The sequence below is a fragment of the Heteronotia binoei genome, chromosome 17, assembly GCF_032191835.1.
Source record: "Heteronotia binoei isolate CCM8104 ecotype False Entrance Well chromosome 17, APGP_CSIRO_Hbin_v1, whole genome shotgun sequence".
Classification (NCBI taxonomy): Eukaryota; Metazoa; Chordata; class Lepidosauria; order Squamata; family Gekkonidae; genus Heteronotia; species Heteronotia binoei.
This window is the reverse complement of record NC_083239.1, coordinates 39080249-39090995: the sequence shown is the minus strand read 5'-3', so window position 1 is coordinate 39090995 and position 10747 is coordinate 39080249.

Here is a 10747-nt window from a genome sequence, read left to right as displayed (position 1 = left end):
AATGGCCCATCCAGTCCAACACTCTGTGTCACACAGTGGCCAATATATATATATATATATATATATATATATATATATATATATATACGCACACACTGTGGCTAATAGCCAGTGATGGACTTCTGCTCCATATTTTTATCTAACCCCCTCTTGAAGCTGGCTATACTTGTAGCCGCCGCCACCTCCTGTGGCAGTGAATTCCACATGTCAAGAAGTACTTCCTTCTAACACAAGTTAAGCAGACGTCAATTTTGTAGAAAAAGAGGTGCCGGAGCTCTTTAGCACAACAAATTTGCATATGCCACACACCCCTGACATCACCGGAAGGTGTACTAAATTCAGCTCAGCATCTACCTTAAAAGGCTTCTTGAATTATAATTAATCATAATAAAACCTTACTCCCATCATACGTTTTAAATCTCTTCCTCCTATGTGGCCACAGTGGCATCTGTCTGCTTTATATGTTTTGATTACTTCCCTATTTTGATGTGAGGAAAAAATATTAGAAAGTTTGTCAAATCTTAGAGTTTAGCAAAATTCTCACAGGGGGTTTGAAATGAAGCCCAGGAGCAAATATTTGGAGGGGAGGGGGTAAGAAAGAAAGAGCACAATAAAATTTAGAGGTTCCAGAGCTCCAGTCCTGTGAGCTGCTGCCCAAAATGAGGCCTGAAGCTAAGTATCTTGAGCCCTCAAACAGGAGGCTTGTTTGTCTTATTAAAACAAGTTCCATTCCCCAGATGCTGACTAAAAGCTAAATAAAAACCTGGCAAAGCTCTTATCCAGAACCTCAAATTTCCCTATCTGGGGGGGTGGAGGGGTGGAATTCCTGCCGCTTCTATGGCTGAGGTTGGCTCACCAGTTCCCATCTGGTAGCGTTCCGTGGGTTCTGATTAACTGACAATCACTTGGATTTTCACGAGGTCAGAATCACAAGGATTGGTTCAGAGCCCTGGAGGAGAGACAGGACTTGTGCGGAAGGGAATGACTGCCTAAGAAGTTATACCATCTCCTCACCCCCACCCCCCAAAAAATAAAGTCCAATGACATCTGTATGCAGGCCTGGGATTCAGCAGGAGCTCACAGGAGCACAGCTCCTGAACTTTTCTGAGGGTTTCCCCTCTTCCTCCCCAACTGCCTTGTCCACTGATTAGTAGGTGCAGCAGCATAACAATCCCTGGATTAGGAGAGCGAGCAGCCAGCCAGCCACCAGGAGCTTTGCCACACCCTCAGCAGCCCTCATTAACTCCTGGAGAAGCCCACACCAGCCTTTCTCCACTTCTTATGTGATTCTGGGTGGTGGGTGGCTTACTGGCCTTTTGACTGCGGGGTGGGTGGCCGAGTAGAGCCCCAGGGGAGCGAGGCCTGCTTGGGCTGGCTGGATCTGTAGTCAGCTCAAGCAGGCCTTGCTTGCCTGGGGCTCTCCTTTCTTGTGTCAGGTTGCTTTTAGCTGTTGAGGGAGCGGCATATGCTAATGAGCTCCACCACCTATTTTTCTACAAAACGACACCTGTCTGTATGCAATATTAATGTTTTCATACTTCAGAAGACAAGCCCGGAGAACAAAACCAGCTATGAGGGAAGAGAAGAAACCATCAAGATCATTTCAATAACATTCTAAAGATGTATGGGGGGAAAATAAAACTGTGGGAAATGGAATGTTTTCGAAACTGGCTGAAGAAAAACAATGGGGAATGTGTTGTCATACAGAAAGTGGCGCCACATAGAAAGTTTATACCATACACTGAGATGCAAAGGTTGGCGTGAAAAAAGTGTCAGGGGGAAGCCAAAAAAAAATGATCAAGGTATTTACGTCAGAAGACAAGTTTGGTGTGGAGAGCCAGTTTGGTGTAGTGGTTAAGAGTGTGGACTCTTATCTGGGAGAACCGGGTTTGATTCCCCACTCCTCCACTTGCACCTGCTGGCATGGCCTTGGTCAGCCATAGCTCTGGCAGAGGTTGTCCTTGAAAGGGCAGCTGCTGTGAGAGCCCTCTCCAGCCCCACCCACCTCACAGGGTGTCTGTTGTGGGGGAGGAAGGTAAAGGAGATTGTGAGCCGCTCTGAGACTCTTCGGAGTGGAGGGCGGGATATAAATCCAATATCTTCTTCTTCTTCTTCTTCTACACGCAACGGACGTTAACAGAGGAAGCCTCTTGAAAGAAATCAGATTTATTGAGGAAAAGTGGATAATGAAGAGCGGGGGAAGCTGAACAAATTGTGTCCTTCAAGCAGAAATGTATAACCAGACCTGCAGAAAACAGTCATGTGGCTGTATCGGAGCAGTTCTGTTCTACGCAATATGCCAGCATATTCCAAAAAAAGTATTTTTTTATATTAAAAAGAGAGTCCTTCAGAGTGATACAGCCCAGCTTGACCGGAGTGGGTCAACAGCATTGCTCGGGCAAACATGTCAGATGTGAGGGAATTATTACGTAAGGTACTTGTCAGAATGGAAAAGCCATTGTCTCCCAGGCAGAGTGGCCAAGACCTGTTTCCGTAATATCTCTTAACCGGTGAGTATATCAACTCTCACGGCCTTTCAAGAGAACATTCACTCAATACAGCAGAGCATTTCCTTTTGTTACTACACCAGCCCACCCATTAGGTGGACCCAGAAAGTCGCCTAGGTTACCAGAGGGCAGCGGGATCGAAGGATGTTTACTGGTAGCAAAAGGAGGCTTTGTGGCTCAGTGGCAGAACATTTTTTTATTACTTATGCACGTTTGTTTTTTAATTACGGTTTTTTTCAATAGACCAAACCAAACCAAACAACAAAGAGGCAGCAATATTTCCATACGGGGGACAGCACGATCACTCCAGAAGCATAAAACTAAATACAAGATAAATTTTGAAAATATAGTCTGGTAGTTGTAAGGCAAAGGTCAAGGTCGTCCCCTGTGCAAGCACCAGTCGTTTTCGACTCTGGGGTGATGTTGCTTTCACAATGTTTTCATGGCAGACTTTTTACGGGGTGGTTTGCTTTTGCCTTCTCCAGTCATCTACACTTTCCCCCCAGTCCCGTGATGCAGAGTGGTAAAGCTGCAGTACTGCAGTCCTAAGCTCTGCTCACAACCTGAGTTCGATCCCAGTGGAAGCTGGTTCAGGTAGCTGGCTCCAGGTTGACTCCGCCTTCCATTCTTCCGAGGTCAGTAAAATGAGCACCCAGCTTGCTGGGGGGAAAGTGTAGATGGCTGGGGAAGGCAATGGTAAACCACCCCGTAAAAAGTCTGCCTTGTAAACGTTGTGAAAGCAACGTCACCCCAGAGCCGGAAACGACTGGTGCTTGCACAGGGGACGACCTTGACCTTTTTAGTTGTAAGGCGGATATGTACAAGCAGTCAGTATTTCAAACCAGCTTACATTGTTTTTTAACTGTGAAGAGCAGGCATTCCCAGAGAAGCATAACTACTCAGTGCTTATATATATCAGACAAGTCAAAAGTAAATAAGATCATGAGAACATTTGTTTTTAGGGAGAACATCGTTTTTAGTTAGAGAAGAAATTATTGGGAACCAAAGGGCAATAAGCTTCTCTTGACCGAGTTCTGTCTGTATATTAGAACTAAATGCGTAAAGCTTACCCAGAAAGGAAATAATCCCATAATCGTGATCTCCAGGCTTGTAGGGAGGGAGTGGCAGAACATCTGATTGGCATGCAAAAGGGTCTCATGTCCGGTCCCTGACATCTCCAATTAAAAGGGTCAGGGGATGTGAAAGACCTCTGCCTGAGACCCTGGAGAGCCTTCTGCTAGTCTGAATAGACCAGAGGTGGAATTCTAGCAGGAGCTCCTTTGCATATTAGACCACACCCCCCCCCCCAATGTAGCCAATCCTCCAAGAGCTTACAAAAAAGAACCTTGTAAGCTCTCAGAGGATTGGCTACATTGCGGGGGGTGGCCTCATATGCAAAGGAGCTCCTGCTAGAATTCCACCCCTGGAATGGACAATACTGATACATTATCATACCCGCCTGAACAGAGAAGCTATTGAGATCTACAAACACCAGCACAACTTTAACAGAAAGGAAGAAGGCATTTTCATCCACCAATCTTGGTATCCAGCTCTGCAAAACACCCTACAGACTATAAATTGCAGAAATTCACAGAACAATCAGCACAGTCAACAACCATCTTCCTTTTCTTCACACCCCTTCCAACCCTCCCAGCAATTAACACAGAACAATGGTCACATTCAACAGCCAGTTTCCTTATCACTACCCTTCCAGGAAGCCCCACCAAACAATGGGCACATCCACAAACCTATTGCCCTTTCACCACACCCCCTCCAGCCTAGAAATAGCAGCTCTCCAGCAGCCCTGGCCTCACTCAATGCACAGCAGCCAAGAAGGTCAGAGCGCCTGCTCCGGCTGCAACGCCACTGAGGATGTTCTCCGCAGCCGAGAACGAAACGTCTGGAAGAAAAACTTTCTCCAGTAGAACACGGCACTTGAGCCCGAAAGATTCTACAAACCCTAAAGACAATACTCACTTCGATGGACCAAGGGTCTGATTCAATATAAGGCAGCTTCTAGGTCATGGGGTAAGCGACAGCACCATGCAGTGCTTCCAGTGTTGCTACCCATGTGCACAGCGCGATCAGCAGTGGCACTGACTGTTAGGGCCCGCTTGCCCAGCCTGCTTGCCGCCACTCCCACAAAGGGAAAGAGGAAGAACAGGTAACCGCCAGCTGCTCCTCCACCAGCAGGCTTCACAACAACCCAGCTCACAGGGTGGCACTGGCTCCTTGCCTACCTGGGTCCATCCTTGGTCAGGCTTCAGCAGCTTCAGGGAGGGATGGTAGCTCAGTGGTAGAGCATCTGCTTGGGAAGTAGAAGGTCCCAGGTTCAATCCCTGGCATCTCCAACTAAAAAGGGTCCAGGCAAATAGGCGTGGAAAACCTCAGCTTGGGACCCTGGAGAGCCATGAATGGGGCTGCGGCTCAGTGGCAGAGCATCTGCTTGGTAAGCAGAAGGTCCCAGGTTCAATCCCTCGCATCTTTAACTAAAAAGGGTCCAGGCAAATAGGCGTGGAAAACCTCAGCTTGAGACCCTGGAGAGCCTTGAATGGGGCTGCGGCTCAGTGGCAGAGCATCTGCTGGGTAAGCAGAAGGTCCCAGGTTCAATCCCTGGCATCTCCAACTAAAAAGGGTCCAGGCAAATAGGCGTGGAAAACCTCAGCTTGAGACCCTGGAGAGCCATGAATGGGGCTGCGGCTCAGTGGCAGAGCATCTGCTGGGTAAGCAGAAGGTCCCAGGTTCAATCCCCGGCATCTCCCAACTAAAAAGGGTCCAGGCAAGTAGGCGTGAAAAACCTCAGCTTGAGACCCTGGAGAGCCGCTGCCAGTCTGAGTAGACAATACTGATTTTGATGGACTGAGGGTCTGATTCAGTATACGGCAGCTTCATATGTTCACGCTTGCCTGGTCTGCAAAGGGGCAGAGGGGTCCATCCAGTATAACTGCTGATTTAGGGCGCTGGCAAACCCTGATCCTCTGTTGTTACAGTCTCAGCACTGTGCACAGGATATTGCCTCATTCCCAGATGTGGTGAAACTGCGTTACTCTAATTTGGCATACTGCTTAAATTCTCATAGCCATTGCAGCACCTTATTCACACGCTGTCTGGGGGTCTCAAAGAAGATGAGAATGTCACCAAGGTCAATAATCACAAAATGGTCAAGGATGCCGCAGAACGTGTAATTTATGAACTTCTGGGACATTGCTGGCACATCACAGAGGCCAAATGGCATTATGGTATACTCAAAAATGTCCATACTGGGTCTGGAAGGCTGTCTTCCACTTCTCTCTTTCCCAAATTTGTATCAAGTAATATGCTCAGTGTTCCCTCTAAGCAGAGTTAGTGTGAGCTAGCTCATAGTTTCTTAGCATCTGGCTCACACATTTTTGTCTTAGCTCAGGAAAAAATGGCCCCAGAGCACACTAATTTATGCAAGAGCTCACAACTTTAATGCCAGTAGCTCAGGAAGTAGAATTTTTGCTCACAGGAACCCACAGCTTAGAGGGAGTATTGAATTATATGCCCCTGGGAGATCCAGCTTTGTAGAAATTGCGGCTTTTCTAAGGCTAGTTCTGGGTTCAGAGGTTAATGCGTACCTGTTGTGGATAGAAACTTTATTCAGGAGCTGGTGAAGAAGATGATGTTGATGATGATATTGGATTTATATCCCATCCTATACTCTGAATCTCAGAGTGGTCACAATCTCCTTTACCTCCCCCCCGCCACAACAGACACCCTGTGAGGTAGGTGGGGCTGAGAGAGCTTTTTACAGCAGCTGCCCTTTCAAGGACAACTCCTGCAATAGCTATGGCTGACCCAAGGCCATTCCAGCAGCTTCAAGTGAAGGAGTGGGGAATCAAACCCAGTTCTCCCAGATAAGAGTCCGCACACTTAACCATTACACCAAACTGGCTCCCTCTATAGTTACAGAGCCACAGCTCCCCACACATCTTCTTGACAAACCTCACCAGAGCATCCACCATGGTGGCAGATGGTTGAATGAAGCCCCACTGCAGATTCTTCTCAATGAGATCTAAAATGGCTGCCCATTCAGGTTCAGGGAGGGGGGTACGACTGGCCAGCGGGAATGAACACCCCAGGAACCAAATCAACAGCACAAGTATATGGATGTTGAGATCAGCTTCTAGTGCAGGGGTGTCGAGCTCATTTGTTATGAGGGCCAAATCTGACATAAATGAGACCATGTTGGGCCGGGCCATGTGTGTACCTATTTAAGATTAGGTAGCAGAGATATTCCTGTGCAAGCCAGGGAACTGGGCAAAGGAAGCTCTGGCTTTTTCCTTCCTTCCCCAGGGCACAAAGAGAGGGAGGAGCCTTAGCCAATAGAAGGAAGAGAGGCTTGGCTCAGTAGCTTTATTGTGGGATTGAGAAAGCCTGGCAAAGCAAGCTCTACCTCCCCCCCTTCCTCCTCAAGGAAGGAGCTTCAGCTAATGGAGAAAATAGAGGTTTTGCTCTCTAGCTCCTGTGCATTTGATCAAACCTTGCAAAGCAAGCTGTTATGCAGAAGGAAGCAAGAGAGAGGGCGAAGGAAGCAGATGAAAGCCAGTTGCTCGGGGGCCTGATAGGAGCCCTCCGGGGGCCTAATTTGGCCCCTGGTCCACATGTTTGACACCCCTGCTCTAGTGAGTTGAAGACATCCTGGAGATCAGGATACTTGGGAGCTCTTTTGAAGATGAGAGTCACAGCGACCAGGATACTTGGCTTCTGGAGGCAGGCCCACTGACAATACTTTTGAGTTAAAGACTGGTTCAGGTACTCCGGGAAATCGTAGGATCATGCTGAGCAAACCCGGGAAGCCCTAAGACAGGCAAGTGAGGGATCCCTACTGGGTCAAAGTCTGGCTTTTCACAATGGCCTTCCACCTGACGGCTTGTTTAGTCTCCTGTGTCAGTGGGCCACATGCCTGAGGATGCCCATCTATTACTTCCATTGGTGTGGTAGGGATGTTCTTTTGCCCTCGTTGCTGCCTATGAAGTTGCTGGGGGCACCAGTACCCATCATAGCCCAGACTACTGTAAAAGCTCTTCTGGGGATATGGATGGTCAGGTCAAGTCATGCTTACTACTGCCAGCCAGATCTGAACTCCCTGAACAATGCCTCACTTCTGTTGCTGTCCTATTCCCACCATACTATCAGGTATTGTTGGGGTGACCATAGACGACTTCCCATGAGACAAGCTGTGATTCAACTGGTGATTCCTTTTTGCTGGGATCTACTAGCTTCATGGCACAACATGCTTCAGTGCTCCCTTTTTCTAGAGTTCAGACACTCTTCAAGCCAACAACCAGGGGTGGAATTCTAACAGGAGCTCCTTTGCATATTAGGCCACACACCCCTGATGTAGCCAATCCTCCAAACTCTTACAAGGCTCTTTTTTGTAAGTTCTCGGAGGATTGGCTACATCAGGGGTGCGTGGCCTAATATGCAAAGAAGCTCCTGCTAGAATTCCACCCCTGCCAACAACACAAGCTTATTAGGTTGGCAATGGTTCCGGGCAATTCCAACTGGGCCATATGAACTGATCTCTGTTCCCTGGGATTGTTGTAATCCCAGGAGATCTCTAGCCACCACCTGGAGGTTGGCAACTGTAGTCAGCCCTAACCATATACAGATTTATACTACACAAAACCAAGCTTTTTTAAAAAAAAATTATTGTGAGGCCATCACAACAACTAGTGTTTGGCCTGTGGGCACTTTTCATGTGCCAGTTGTCCATAACATTAAGTTTTATCTTTTCCATGAGGCAGGCGATTTTTCTTTTTTAGATTTTAGATTAGATTTAGATTTATTGGCTTTATATCCTGCCCTCCCCGCTGAAGCAGGCTCAGGGGGGCTCACAGCAATAGAAACAATAAGATTACAATAAAACAGGGGAGGCCAACGGAAGCTCTCCAGATGTTTGCCTACATCAGCCCCAGCCATTGGCCATGCTGGCTGGGGCTGATGGGAGTTGTAGGCAAAAAACATCTGGAGAGCTACCGTTGGCCACCCCTGCAATAAAACATCAATAGAACAGTTCCAGCACTTAAAAGAGTTTAAAACAATAAAAACATTTTGGTGCCAATAACAGAATTGATTTTTGATGGTATTCCGTGCTCTTAGGTGTCCTTTGCATCGCTATATCGGCAGTTTAATTAAAGGCTAGCCGGAATAGTGTTGTCTTGCAGGCCTTGTGGAACTGGGCAAGGTCCCACAAGGCTCTGACCTCCTCAGGCGGTTGGTTCCAGTAGTCAGCCACCAGAGTTTAAGCAGCTTCATTGAAGCCACAGGATCAGTCCATCCCACACTATGGTGGATTCTCAATACACAGGAATCAGGGATTTTTTTTTGGGGGGGGGAGGTTGGTTTTGCTTGTGTACAGGACATTTGTACTGGGGAAACTTCCATGATCAGAACACACACGCGCACACAGAGCATTTTTTCCTTCCAAAGGAAGCAGCAAAAATCTGCATGTCGCCTAAGTAGTCGATTCAAACTGTGTTTCACAAAGATCTTTCAGGGTGTCAGCTTTCATGTGCATGCACACGTCATCAGATAGGCACACGAAAGCTTCTACCCAAAATTAAACTTTTGTTGGTCTTGAAAGATGCCGCTGGAGTTAAGGTTTGTTCTACTGCTTCGGACCGACACAGCTACCCACCTGAAAGGGTAGGACAAAGTTTGCATCCAGTGGCACTTTTCAAATCAGGACGTTTTATTCAAGGCAGGCCTCGGATTCAGCAGAGGCTCACAGGAGCACAGCTCCTGAAACTTCTGAGTCTTCCCCACCTTGTCCATTGAATAGTAGGTGCAGCTGCATAGCAATCCCTGGATGAGCTCCACCACCTATTTTTCTACAAAGCGACCCCTGATCAAGGTAAAAGCTTTCATGTGCCGGCACACTTCTTCAGATACAGTCTGGACTCCAACTATGCCACTGTGCTCAATCTTTGTTCTATCCTTTGTTCGTTTTTGCTTGAATGAATACAGGTCTGTAAAGGGAACACAGAAGATGCAGCTTATAGGATGGGGGGAGTGGAGGGGGAGAGATGCTGCTTGCGGTTTTCCAATGAGAGAAGTTCCTCCTCCCGCCCTCTGTGTTCTCCCTCTTCAGACATTACGTTGTTCAGAAGCAGCAAAGTTTAAAATCTTCCAATTGTTTTCTTAGTATCTGTTTTTTAAATGGAAAAGAGCAAAGTGTTTCTTGGACAGAGCGACCTCAGACGTAAGACCTCAGACCACAGACGTAACAAAAATTGCTCCCCCCCCCCACAAAAGGCCGGATCACCCTTGTTTCTTTAACCTCCCACCCTCCTTTTAGGCCTGGTCTGCTATTTCCCTTTTTAGATCTTACTCCCGTGGTAAAGCTGCAGTACTGCAGTCCTAAGCTCTGGTCACGACCTGAGTTCGATCCCGGCGGAAGCTGGGTTCAGGTAGCTGGCTCTAGGTTGACTCAGCTTTCCATCCTTTCGAGGTCGGTAAAATGAGTACCCAGCTTGCTGGGGGGAAAGTGTAGATGACTGGGGGAGGCAGTGGCAAACCACCCCGTAAAAAAGTCTGCCGTGAAAACGTCATGATGCAACGTCACCCCAGAGTCGGAAACGACTGGTGCTTGCAAAGGGGACTACTTTGACCTTTTTACCCGTGGGGGGACCTCAAGGCAACTAAAAATTGTGATTCACCAGGAGCATAAGTGGTTGGGGTTGGATCCTACAGAAGATTTTGGCAAATGGAAAGCAGATTTTTTTGCTGATTCTCCTCTCCTGATCTTTAAATATCTCTCCTCCGACTTTTTTTTGGGGGGGGGAGGAGGGGTACTTGTCTGTTGTTAACAGCATGTTGGAGGAAATTTTGGGCTGCAGGGGAAGAGGGCAGGACCAGCAAGGTCCCTTCTATTAGTGGAAATTTTCTGTGGGATCCAAGCCCTGCTCTGCAACGTCACCCAGTGGTCAATATAAATCCCTGTCGACAGAAGAACTGAAGAATATGGAAAGGTGGTGGAAGGACATTGGAACAGACAGAAACCCAAAACAGCCCATTACAGTCTTCCTTTGAAAGCCAGTTTGGTGTAGTGGTTAAGAGTGCGGACTCTTATCTGGGAGAACGGGGTTTGATTCCCCCTTCCTCCACTTGCAGCTGCTGCAATGGCCTTGGGTAAGCCATAGCTCTGGTAAGAGTTGTCATTGAAAGGGTAGCTTCTGTCAGAGCTCTCTCAACCCCACCCACCTCACACGGTG